This window comes from Podarcis muralis, chromosome 2 (genome assembly GCF_964188315.1).
Source record: "Podarcis muralis chromosome 2, rPodMur119.hap1.1, whole genome shotgun sequence".
Taxonomy (NCBI): Eukaryota; Metazoa; Chordata; class Lepidosauria; order Squamata; family Lacertidae; genus Podarcis; species Podarcis muralis.
The window spans coordinates 39,487,772-39,498,714 of record NC_135656.1 but is presented as its reverse complement, the minus strand read 5'-3'; positions in this window follow the sequence as shown (position 1 = coordinate 39,498,714).

Below are 10,943 nucleotides of genomic sequence, written 5' to 3'. Positions count from 1 at the left end.
GTTTCCTGTGGGGGAAGCAATGCATTAACTACAGTATGTTCTTCAGCTGGACAAATAAGTGTTTGTCCTTTGGGGGGGAATTTGGGGGACTTAGGGTGACGAGTGCATCTGCACCAGCTCAGAACATGCAAAAGAAGGGCCTGCCCTCAAAAGGGCACAATCCACTCTCTTGCAATAACATACACAACTTTCCTAACATCACATCGATGTTCTGTCCATGACAGAAGATGCACAATGCAAGAATTTGCTTTCGATTCTTGCAAATGTTTACCAGAAGTTGCATATAGCCCCAAGGCAATTAATTATTAAGAATATAAGAACAGCCTTGCTGCAGCAGCAAACGACTAATTTAGAAAAGCAGCCATCCTTAAATTGATGCCCTCCAAATGTTTTGGATTGCAACTCCCATTAGTCCCAGTCAGAAAGTCCAATGGCCCTGCAGTGGGGCTTGTAAAAACTAATGATTTGTCAGAAGTTTATATTTTCCTGCAAAAATTCCCCCTACTCACCCACATAGGCAAAAATATTTCATTGCCCCGTTTACACTGGTGTTTAGCCATGCTGGCATCTCATCAGACTTGTAATAACATTTCTCATCCATACCATGCATTTTCTTGGAGCTCCTGGTTATAGATGATGTGCTATTCCTCCCTTTTTAAGCTCCCAGAGTGCAAGCCACAGGTTCTCTGTGGAAAGTATAGGTCAAGGGGTCCCCTACTCCATACAACTTTCTTGCTCCTTCTACTGCTATGGGATAGCTGTGTTTACCAGGGAAAGGCTACTGGATTTCTGGCTCAACATTGAGTTTACCTCATCTAGGCAAACAAGCCTTGTCTTGATTCTGTTTCAGCTTGTTGTCTCTGCTCCGCTATCATCTGTGGTTTAAATAATGGCTTGGGGAATGTGGGAAGGTTCTATTTTTCTAAAAAAAAGGTGCCACAACTCACCACAAACACCTCCCTTGTTCTCCTAGAATAGCACCCACCTGAGAGTTGCCAGAACTGAGTTCTGGTGATTTCTGGCTGGGGGAAAAACCCTGCCAGCCACCACTATCCTAAACCACTTCAGGTATACCTGGTAAGGCTGGGTGAGACATGGAGTGGATTCATCTAACACCCTGCAGAATATAACAGTAGCAGCACTTTCTTTATACACTTTCCTATTCAGTATACATAGTCTAACCCTCCACATTCTTCATCAGTAAATCCCACTGAGTTCAGTGATGCTTTGTTGAAGGTAACATACATATGATTGCAGCCTAAGGCTCACAGAGGACTTGTGCCAATCCAGGGGGGATTCTCCCCATGTTAAATCACAAACTGCTGTTTGGGAAGCAGCTCATTTGGGCTCACAAACCACTTTCCATAAGCATCTTCATCATCTTTGTTTAAGGGTCTTCATCCAGTCCAGAACTGCCTCCAGACATTGGTCCAGCACCTGCAGAACTTCGTCTGATTCTGCATCAGCCTTGTCCCTACTTGCCGTTTCAGCAAATCCATGGACCAGGCACTGGTGATCTTGCCACATCCGATGCACACTTACCTTGGTAGAAGTCTCAATGAGCACAGTGGGGCACCGCGTCCAAATAAACAGGGATAGGATTTGCTTTCTGAGTTGGTTTTGCTGCAAGAGGACAAGAAGGACAATGCTCTCAGCTAAGTGCCCAGATCTCAGCGGGGCACTGCGAAGCAGGTCTTTAAGTCATGTAAACAACATTGCACAACAAGTATCTGCAATAAAAGATGCCAATGCTGCAAGTGATTACAAAGAGAGAACCTCCCCTCCCAATTACAAATTGCGAATGGTAAACTAAGTGAATTAATCAGAGGGTTTGTACACACATTATGGTAAGAAATACAACACCCTACGGTAAGAAAATCATTGTACTGCACCCTGCGGTATCAATAAATGTGCCAAGAGTGTGTGATTAGCTTCCCCACATTCTTTATCTGCAGTGTGGTGTGTGTGTTCCCTTGGAGAGATCAGTTAGTGAAGAGTAATGGATCCGTGAGTGGTTGCTGCTTCCACCTGGGAGCCTTCAATTACATTGCAGACTCCAAAGAGAGCATCAGTGCAGCTGTGAGAACACTTTGCAGATGGGCAAGCTGAGGCCAAGTGAATGTCTGGATCATGAGATGAGCCAGTCAAAGACCTGGTCAGAAGGATGAAGATGAAATGGGGAAACGCTTGTCTAAAATAGAAATTACATTAAATTGGTGGCTATGTTTTTAAACATTTCAGCTCTTTTGCAAGATATTCAGATGTTCCATATTGCACACCAATCATTAAATACTGTGGAACAGGATATTTTGGTTTGTTTTTGCAAACTGTCTCCCAAGAAACCCTGGTTTCTTTGCAAGCTCCCTTACTCACTCCATCCAGCAGCCTTCAGGTTTGGGGATGGTAAAGAGCCAAGACCTGCTTTTCTTTGCCAGTGCAAAATTAGGAGGGCATTTTAAGGTTCCTAGTCGTGCATTAGCAGCCGTGTCTCTACCTGATTGGCAGCTGTGTCTCTATCTACCCCACATCTGTGGGCATGGTTTGGAGAAACCAGCCTTACGGGCCAAATTTAAACCCCTGGCAGGCAAATTTGACCTACAGGTCAGAGATTCCTACCCCAAGCCTATATAGTTCACTATCTGTTCCTACACAGACAAAGCAGATACCTACAGGAAGTCCACAAGCAGTATGGCAGGAATAACCATCCCTCATTTCCACCCCCAGCTGAAATTCTGAAAGATCTCACCTCAATGACTCACTGGATATATATATGGAGGGAGCACGTAATATCTCAGGCCACCTTGACTAGATAAGCCATAGATGTAGTGAGGATTCCAGCACTCCAGGGTATCTCCCCTACCCCAGTGCTTTGTGCTGGTGGGCTGTGAGAAGTAGGTAAGATATCTAGGTAGAGGCATCACTATAACCATGCCTTAGGGTTAACTCCATCTGCTTTGCTCATTCCCTACCCACATTGAACTGTCTTGTATCAGCTCCGTTGATAATTAGCAGCTGTCAGACATTGGAATCCGGTCAAGGCAACCTTACCTTCTATCAAGGTAACCCAATGGTAAAGGTGGGAGGCCATTTCAAACTCAGGGGCCAGATTCCCTTCTGGGCAACCTTTCGAGCCACTCAGAGTGGCTGGGGCATCCCTGCCAGATGGGTGGGGTAGCATTAGCATTAGTATTTTAGTATTAGGGACGCGGGTGGCGCTCCCGTTGTTCGGTCCCTGCTCCTGCCAACCTAGCAGTTTGAAAGCACATCAAAGTGCAAGTAGATAATAGGTACTGTTCTGGCAGGAAGGTAAACGGTGTTTCCATGCGCTGCTCTGGTTCGCCAGAAGCGGCTTAGTCATGCTGGCCACATGACCCGGAAGCTGTACGCTGGCTCCCTCTGCCAATAAAGCAAGATGAGCGCCGCAACCCCAGAGTCTGCCACGACTGGACTTAATGGTCAGGGGTCCCTTTACCTATTTTAGTATCATATGTTAATGGTGGGCAGAGTCCTAGGCAAAAGTGGGTGGGGTAGCAGATGCATGCTGGGAACTCAAGGACATGTTTCAGCCTGCAGAAACCCTCACAGAAGGTGCAAAGTAGGGCAAGGGTGTGGCCCGTGGAGAGTTCTGGGGCCAGACAGAGGGGCCAGGACAGCCATATTCAGCCTGAGGTGCCCCACCCCTGTGCTACTGAGATCTCAGTCACAGGCTTCACTCCCTCTTCTCCATTGTAAAGGGAAGAGAAAGGAGTACGTGGCTGCTTGCAAATGGCCTTCCGCTCTCACTTGCCCGAAACCTGCTTATGCTTTGAAGGGTGCCAGGAACACTGCGCAGCAGCCCAAATGTGTCGCAGCGGCAGCTGCTTCCTCCAGGTATCCTTCGGCTGCGGGGCGTTTGTTTGCTTTCTTTCGTCACCCTGAGAGCCGTGTGGCCTGAGCTGACGATAGCATTGAAAGGGACAGTGTGTGCTCCACAGAGCATGTCGCTATTGCAAATACCACAAGCAAAACAGCAAACAGATGTCGTCCAAGGGAGTTCATAAATTTTTGATGGTGAGCCGTGAGCCATGCAGGGAAGGGAAGGGCCCCACCATTGCCCACCAGAGATGTGCGCACTGGAGCTAATTGACTTGCTAGAAAATGTAACAGCATTACCGACAGTGGAAGCGAGCAGAGTTCATAACGCTGCAGTTAGTGAGTTCTAATCTGGGGTTTAAACAACATTAAGATGGGCAGAGGAAACGGAAGGGTAATTGCCCTGCCTTCCCTTATTTGTGGAAAGCATTTGTCTTGAAATGTTGACGTTCAGCCTTTTCACATAGGTGTAGGGGGTGGGTGTTGCACATTGGCAAGATGCAATTGCCCCATGTATTAAAATATATTTAAAAAATAAGACAGGATCTTTGAAGGGGTAAGATTGTGCCTTAAGTTGCTGTAATGCACCTGAGTTCTATACACCTCCCTCACAGTAGCATCTCACCTCATAGCAGAATGTCCTGTGATATAGCACATACACACAAGAAGGAATCAATCCATTCATATGTGTGGTTCTTACTGTAAGAACTTCTGCACTCTATCTCTGTCTCATATGTCTGAGTCAGTCACACCAGTCTCATCAAAGTGGAACAAGGGTGGGCATGCTTTAGGGAGATACTTAGTCTACAAGCAAATTCTTTTTCTCAAAGAATGCTGGGCACTGACATTTGTTAGCAGTTGCTGAGAATTGTAATTCTGTGGGGGGTAAACTCCAGGAAAAGAACGCAATTCGAATGTGCTTTAAAGGTGTGGTGTGTACACAGCCTTAGAATCAGCCACAGCTCCAGAGAATAATATCTTGCCGCAAGAAGCAATGTAGGTTGACAGAAGCACCTCGGAACATGGATGCAGTTTACTGTGATTTCCCAAAGAACTAGCTAAGGCTTTGCCACTAAATTCTCTTTCCAGTTTGCCCTAGATGTTCTGCCGTGTGAACATGCCAATCTTGCCAAAAGCCGCAGCTCCCTTCGATAGAATTATAGAGCGAAGTGGATGTGAGGTTTAATTCATCTGTGTTTGCTCACTGCTTGGCTTAAAGGAGCTTTTGTACATTAGCATATATACCCTCTAAGAATGGTGCAACTAATAATCCTGCTCTATTAGCACTGGATCATGTAGCGTAATATGGGCTGTTTGCAGAGATCCCAAGAGGCACTTGTTCCGCTTTAGGAGGAGGAAGCTCCACTCTCCCATCCATTAAGTGATTGGGCATTGCTGTATTTAAATGATTTTCTTTGGGGGCGGGGTTAAACTATTCTTAAATTCCAATTTAATAAGCTACATTTCTACCCTCAACCCCCATCCCTTTCTGTAGCTTGATTTTTCTTTTTTCTTTTTTTGGTGACAGACATCATTATCCTTCTGGTGGAGCCGATTAGCGGATTGCTATTGGGCTGCAATTTGAGTGTAATTAATTCTGCTTCGGGTCCCAGTTCAATAGCATGAAACAGCTCTCAGGTCCCTCTTTCAGGATTCCACAGAGCCTGTTGGCAGCGCAGCCTATAGCAAAATGCTGCAGGCAGCAGATGCCCTAACAACAGGCCTTGCTCCTATCCTTCCCCCGCCCCTTTGTTCAGGGTCACATTCTTTGCAGAAGGAAGGGCTCCAGTTTGCGAGGGATGCTGTCATGTATTTCTGCCTTCTTTCGTCGGAGATGTGCCTCACTGAATTTTGTGAGGTTTTATATCTCTTGCAAAAATCCATTTGTTTCATCACCATTCTTGATTATGTAGCCAAAATAAGAGAGATATGCAGAGAAATAACAGGGAGGTGTCAGGATGCTTTGGAGAAACACCAAAGCCTATAGAGCTACGAAACAACTGAAGTGGCACACTTCCCCCTCAGAAAGCTGCCTGATGAGGACTGAGTATACCCAGGGCACATGGAATGCTGAGTGTCTATTCCAGGGAGTGGGAAAACAGGGTGGGGAGAATTGAATGGAACAGTGAGGGAGAAGGCACGGCAGATTGGCTGGAACAGGAGCACTTCACACTGCAACATTTTCTTATGGCTCCCACTTGTTTCATTTCTGTATTGACTTACTTTCATAGAATCCTAGGCAGCATACTTAATTCACGCATAGCCACTGGTGGAGGAGTGCAGGGGGAGTGCACCGCCCCCAGCAGTGCGATCCCAGTGGGGTACCATCATGGCTGCCCCCTGCCCACGCTGGGCGCCACGCCCCTGCAGGCGGTGCGCCACACCCCCAGGACGCGCAACATGCCCCTGTGGGCGGCATGTCCTGCCGCCGGGATGCGTGCCAGCCCCGCCCCCGCCTGCTCTCCACCACTGCACATAGCCTTCCACTGACGAGACCTACTACTGACATCTTGTGTGATTTGGATCCTGCATCTGATTGGGTGCATCCTAGCAAAACTAATATAGTATAGAGGGGTGGTATCTGTATTAAGATGCACATTCAAGGCAGGTAGCATGCGTTTGTACTGTGCTTCTTTCAGTTGAATGGTAATCCAGAGGTATATCTCAATGCACATCCTGCCCCAATTAGTCACCTTTCCGGAACTGTATGCAGCAGTCCGCCATCCCATTCTCCAAGGCTAGCAGTCTAGGTCAGTGGAACCAGATTCCCTACTGTCTTACCGGTTTTCCCAACCTGGTCCCTTGCAAATGTGGTTGTTGGACTCCAACTCCCATCAGCCCCCTTGGGCAATAGTCAGGGATGATGGGAGTTGTAATCCAATAACATCTGGAGGGCACCAGGAAGTGAGAGGAAGGCTGGTTTAGGTTTACAGACCCCTATGCAATCACTGCAGGCTACTCAAGGCTTTTCATCTAACTTGTTCAGTCTTACAGCTCCTAAGTAGCACAGCATAAAACAGTTCTTGCACTGAAGTCACTTTCAATTGCATCCCATGATGGCTTTCTTTTTCTCCATGAAGTAGCTCCTCATACTGGAGTGGTTCAGAATACATGGAAGAAAATGCAGGATTTTGAGATCACAAACGGGCAATCCTACGCACATCTGAATTGCATTGGTTAGAAGATTCCAGAATTCCAATAATTAAGTAAAGCTCTGACATGATAGGGAGTGAAACACAGATGCAAACAGCAGATTAGAGCCACAAATTAATGTCTGCGTCATCCAGCCAAAAGACTGAAAGGGAGTTTACCAGCTCTTGCCAATACTAACCCTTTGATCAGCTACTGTGCCAGTCAAATAACACTCATAAAGACCAGACATGGTGGGGGGAGATGGGAGTAGGAGACGAAGAAGAAGAGAGCAAAACTTCTTGTGGGGGGGGGGAGCCACAAAAAACCCTTCTTGTGGTAGCTTTGAATTCTTAAAACATGCTGGATCAGTGGGAATAGGGCTGGGACTTTTTTTTGGTTTTTAGTTTTTTAAAAAAGACTGCTCCATTAAATGTGCCTACACAAGTAGAAAAAGCTTCATGGCTGAGGGAAGGGGCAGAGCCAGTGCATTAATTCCCACCCTCCCCCTTTTATATAGGGCCGCCATACGTCCAGATTTTCCTGGACATTACCAGGATTTCAAAGGTGAAATTGATGTTTGGAGGGATTTCCGAAAGTTGACGCCTTGTCTTGTACCTTAGGCAAGTTAATCAGAGAAAAAAGCTCAACAATTTCGATGGTTTCCTAGAAAAAGTTCAACAACTTTTGGGGTGTCCTGGTTTATACTTTTTGAAATATGGCAACCCTACATTATATGAGGGACCAGAATGCCCAAATAAGGCTTTACTTTGGAGTAAATGTGTTCTGAACTGGACTGCTGCATCTTTGACTAGATGGTCTCCATCAACTGCTTTTCCTTCCAACGCTTCATCAGAAAGCATCAGTCTTAATCAGTCACAGGCAGCTGGACTCCCTGGCGTTGTAATTCCTCCACACCACTGTAGTGTATGCGCAGCTTTGCATTGTGGGGAACTTTTAAATGGAGGTATCAGGGACTCTAGCTGCAGGAATCCTGTGTTGACAGCACTGGCAAATGAAAAGAAAAGAAGTAGGCGCAGGAATCTAGACCGCAGTTCATGTCAGTGACAGTGGGCCCTGCTAGGCTCCTGCCATTTGCCCAAGGATGCCAAGTGGTGGCACTGAACATGTAGAAACTCCCTTGGCTTGATTCTGTGAGCTGACTTGGGCATGACGCTTTTTCTCTGCCTCTCTTCTACCATCTGGGGATGATAACACTGACCAAAGGATTGCAGCAAACCAATGTATGTGGTGTGTTCTGAGCACTCTCTGAAGTGCTCTACAAATGCTGACTGTTATTCTTTTATCATTCTTTCCTTATTGAAATCAGATATGTTTTTGTTAGCAAAAGCTGCTAGATGTTCACATCAGAGTCTTACAAGCATCCTTTGCACTCTAATGTCATTCGTTGAATCTATGCTATCATGGTTGCTTGTTTGTTATTTCATTTTTAAAGAACTCCTCTTTCTGTCGATGCCGTCCCAAATTCACCAGCGCTATGCTCTCAACTCAAAGGCTACTGAAATGACCTTTGGTGATTCATTAGACAGGAGCTGCCCTGAATGTGCCATTGGATTGAATCCTAAAAGCAAGAAAGCTTGGATGCCACTATTAAAGGAAAGGCTTGACCTGGAAATTAGTGGGCAGTTCCAAGGACATAGGCAGCACCTTAACAAACAAACAAAAGCTGCCTCTGATTACACAAAAAGAAAGTGATTGCTTCAAGTTTGGGCATCGGTTTGTGTGCGCCTGTGTGTTTTACAAGTGGCACATCTGGCAAAGGATGAGAGGTCTCTCTGAACTGGCTCCGAACCCCGATTCTCAACCAGTGAGCTGTGGCTCATTGAAACACTGGCCATTGATTCTCATGCAAATGGAGGGACGACGTGAGCAGATGTGAAACATTTGGTTCTGTTCTTGTTGGCTTGTAAAGAAATAATGCAATTGGGTGGGGGGAGGAAGGTGGTGTGCACAAGGGGAGGGGTTTATGGGGGGAGTATTGGAGAGTTCTAACAATGGCTTTCTCCCTTGGTGGCCCTCAACAATGAGGTCTATGTCAGCCTATGCCAAATTCTTAACACTAAGCAAGCGGGACTGGTAGCTGTAAGATCTAGGTACAGCACACGCACAAATATTATAAATACAGGGAAGTGTGGGAGCCGTGTCATGTCCAGAGGAGAATCATCAATCATTCCCTTCCTGTCCTGAGTTTATAAAGCAATTCCTAGCAGCACTTAAATGGTTTACTCAAGCAGCAGAGAAAAAGCTTACAACATGCTTCAAGTATGTTGCCTTTGCTATGGTGGAGATGTTGTAATTCTCATCTAGAGATTACCACACACACACACACACACACACACACACACACACACAGCCTTTGCTCAAAAGAAGGACTGATGGTTCATGCACAAATTAAAAGTATGCTTTACCCTGGTGGTCCTGTTCCAAAACCTTTGTTTCTATCTGTTAGCCCCATCTAGGGCAAAAGGGGCTAGAGGGGATCTGCCAGAGTTAGGCAGGAAATTTATGGGATGGGGTGGGGCAGACGACACAATTGCAGCTCTCCATTTCTAGCATAATATGTGGTGAAAGATGATGGAGACCTGGGAGCCAAATTAATTTACAGAACGTATGAATGCATAATGTATGCATTATGTAACAAAATGGCAACAATAAGCTCCATCAAATTAATGCTGTTTCCATAATGTGTGCTAAAGACCTTTAAGCACAACTCCAAATGTTTATTATGAAACTTTACATTCTAGAACCCCTTCAGAATCTTCAGTTAGCTGTAGCTTCTTCATCTTGCAATACAGATCCATGTGAACCGTTGTGGATCCCAAAGAAGTGAATGACCTATCGGAGCTGATTTTCATAAATGGTAAACTGCCACACTTTTTCCTCAGTGGGCAGTGCAGATTGAGTGTGAACACAGATCAAAAAGCATTGAAACAAAGTTCTGAGCATAGAGGAACCCTTTGCCAAATTGGCCAGTTCTTTCCTTTCCCTACATAAACGCCAAGAATCAAGAATGATAGAGCACTTCTTTTCTCTTTTGGCATAGCATCCCCAAATTTGATAAACAGCATCAACTCCAGTTAGAAAAAAGAAAAGAAAAGAAGGATGCTGCCTTGGATCCAGACTTGCAGAGTTCTAATCATGAGATCTCTAGATACAAGCCGTTATGTACCAGGGCTTGGGAAGGTATTGTGGGTGAGGAACCTGTGGCCCTCCAGATGTTGTGCTGGACTCCAGCTCCAGTCAGCCCCAGCCAGTGTGGCCAATGGCCAGGAATTTGTAATTTGTAATGGCAGTTGTAATCCAACAATATTTGTAGGATAATAAAGAGCCCTTTTGGCCCCTTGGTATACACCAGAGTTTAGGACAATGAAACAAGCTGGAATGCAAGTGGAGGAAAACCCCAGATGAATGCAATTTAATACTGGTGTGTGCTCACTACTGATCAGTGGCAGCGAAGGCAGAAAAAAAGCATACTTTACTGCCCCCATTGCCTCCTCACTTTGCCATCCACCAGAGCTTTTCTGAGTAGTATGGATCCTTTTATGGGCTGGCCCAATGGAGCTGGTAAAACTGATGGGGAAATGTAAGTTATGAGCTTCTTAATCTGAGATGGTAGGCTATGAGAATAAGTGTTTAGGAAGGGGGGGGGAACATGTGACTTCAGAAGGGAAGAGGGAAGATGGAAAAGCAAATCTTGCGAAACAAAGGATTGGGAACAGCTGGGAAAATCATTTGCCACCCAGCCATTCAGATAAGTGCTTGCCCATGCATAGAGGCACATTATGATTATTGTGATTTTATTTCGCGAAGCATTAAAGGCCAGATTTTCAAAACATTCCTGTGTGCAATTGCCTGCACAAACCGACCAATTGAACACAAAGTCATGGATGCTGCATATGCAAATCAGGCATGAAATTGCATCGATATTTTGTTGCCCTAGA